This window comes from Lissotriton helveticus, chromosome 7 (assembly GCF_964261635.1).
Source record: "Lissotriton helveticus chromosome 7, aLisHel1.1, whole genome shotgun sequence".
In the NCBI taxonomy this organism is placed as follows: domain Eukaryota; kingdom Metazoa; phylum Chordata; class Amphibia; order Caudata; family Salamandridae; genus Lissotriton; species Lissotriton helveticus.
Genome location: NC_136068.1, coordinates 383,413,889 through 383,416,789, shown reverse-complemented (window position 1 = coordinate 383,416,789; position 2,901 = coordinate 383,413,889).

Genomic DNA, 2,901 nt, shown 5'->3' with positions numbered 1-2,901 from the left:
TTAAGAAGAGTTCTGAACTGGGTGTAGGAGATTACTGATCTGAATTCTGTGGGGAGGGAGTTCCAGAATTGAGGGGCCAAGAGGGAAAATCTAAGACCACCATGTTTTTTCCGTTTGACAGTGGGGATGATGAGCAGGTTCAAGTGGGAGGAAAGTAGTTCACGAACAGGGGTATAACGATGTATCAAAGAGGAGCTAAATGCTGGGCCGTGGCCGGCCAAAGCTTTGAAGATAGGACATCCCAGTTTAAAAACGCAGCGTTTGGCCATCGGGAGCCAATGAAGGCTCTTCATCAAAGGGCGGATGTTGAACCTGGCCCTCTTTTTAAAGGCTAACCCCTAAACTTTGCGAGACATTTACCCTTTTCTCTAACGTATTTGGGTTCCTTTGCTACATATCAGACACTCCTATGGTCGGCCCGTGGGCAGGGTGCATTGTCAGCTGAAGGTAGGTCATGCCCTGATGTGTGTGGCATGACCTAGTAATGAAGTACAACCATTTTCGTTTTTACTGTAAGGATACCTGCCTCCCCTAGGCCAGAATGGGCAAGTTTGATTATTGCATTGGATGATCTATCTGACCCCGGGAACATGTTTAAAATGTGAGACTGGCATCCCTGAGATCCGAATTTATTGATGCATTCCTTGGGAAGGATGCTTCCTAAATTCTACGTCTGGAAATAATACGTCTAGGGCTGACTGTTTCCTCTTCCAACCTTGCTGTGTGCTACTGCTGGCATGTGTATTCCCCGTCTGGAGATAGTGACAGGGCCTGGGGAAACTCCAGCATCTGGTGTTAGCTGTCAGCCGTGTAGATTAGGGGGAGGAGTGGTTTCTGGGCTGTGTCCTGCTCTTCACAATGCCAATGCCGGTTCCTGCTGGGCGGCTGACGACCCTGCCTTCCTGCTTCAAAGAATGAGGTGTCCCATGACAGGAGACACCCACAACCGGGATCTGGGGAGGGGAACTCCCTGCCTACATCAAAGACTTCAAAGACATTTCGCTGGATAAAGGAAAGACCCTCGCACTAGAGGGGCAGACTACCTTTGGAAAACTTCAAGAAGCCTGCTGGACTGCGGGAGGAGAGAACTTTAAGGAACAGGACTTTTAATTCAAGACTTGAGGAAAGGAAGATCTCCAAGGGCCTGGGACTGAGCTGGCCCCCTGACTGAAGTCTCAGGAGCAGTAGACTTCACCTTCCTGTCTTCCCCTGAAACCCCTTGCTGGGGGTTTGGAGTACCAGCCGCTGCTGGGGTACTTTCTAGTGACCCCTTGTCACCAGCAGACTGGAAGCGCAGAAACGCAACTGCTTCAGGAGCCCTGCTGACCTCGTCGCGGCTCCAGACTACGCAACTTCTTCAAGAGCCCTGCTTACCTCGTCGCGGCTCCAGACTACGCAACTTCTTCAAGAGCCCTGCTGACCTCGTTGTGGCTCCAGAATACGCAACTTCTTCAAGAGCCCTGCTGACTTCGTCGCGGCTCCAGGCTACGCAACTTCTTCAAGAGCCCTGCTGACTTCGTTACGGCTCAAGCCCGTTTTCTTCATCGAACCGCAAGTATTAGTGTAGAGTATGCCTCGTACTCACTGCACGCACCCGCCGGTGCGTTTCGCATTTCCAGCCTTCCGGATCAGCCGGGTACGCCTCGTACTCCTTGCACGCACCCGCCGGTGCGCGTCGCATTTCCAGCCTCCCTAATCAGCCGAGTACACCTCGGACTCACTGCACGCACCCGCCAGTGCGCATCGTCCTTCAGCCTGTCAAAGGATCCTCGAGTACGCCTCGTACTCCTCACCCGCACCGTACCCGCAGCGACGGACTAGCTGCACCATATCGGCCTGTACGCCTCGTACTGGCCACCCGCACCAGCCAGTGCGCATCCCTGCTTTTCTTCAATGTCGCCCCCGCTGAAGGGCCCTGGTCATTTGTTTAACGTCGCCCCAGCTGAAGGGGCCTGGTCATTTGCTCAACGTCACCCCAGCTGAAGAGGCCTGGTCATTTGTTTTACATCCCCCCAGCTGAAGGGGCCTGGTCATTTGCTCAACGTCACCCCCGCTGAAGGGGCCTGGTCATTTGTTCAACGTCGCCCCAGCTGAAGGGGCCTGGTTCTCCGTTGTTCCCCAGTTATCTTGAGACACTACAAGTAAAAAGGGGTGCTGTTTAAAGAACTTACTTAAACTAAACTAAACTCATCCAGCCTAAGCATCTGTAAGAAGACACATAAGCCTCGTTTTAAAGTAATACTGTGGATGGTTATCGCTATTGGTCCTGTGACAAATTTATATAAAGAATCAGATATTTTTACATACATTCTGTGTAGCGTCTGAGAGAGCGCAAATCGAGAAAAAAATAGAAGTGCACCATATTTACAAGCACGTTGCATCAGTTTAGTAAAGATTGCATAAGAGTGTCGAATTTATAGAGTGAAAATACATAAGAGTGTTTAATTAAAATAGAATACATATATCAGTGTGAAAAGCTAATGTAGAAGTGTGTAGAGATGTTAGAATGATGTTGAAATCCCATGTTATGTGACTGTTGTAGAGGAGAATGTAATTCTGCTAAATGTAGAAATGTGTAGGCCACATGGCAGTTCACAGAGAATGAAAGGTGCTGTTACACTCTCACATGATACAGATTTTTTATGTTGTTGTAATTCAAAGTATTATTGATCATAGAACTGAAATATATGTTTTATAGAAGTGTTTCATATAACCATTGTGTGTAATAAGTTAGAATACTGTTTAGACTAAGAAATTAAAGGTTTACAGAGTGCACAGGCCCGTTTCATGTAATTCTAATAGGCCTGAATAGATAAGGTCATTTCTTTTGATCTGCATGTGTTAGTTAGAGGAAGGTCATGTTAAGCATAAATTGCGGAGCCTGCTCGAAGGTTTACGACT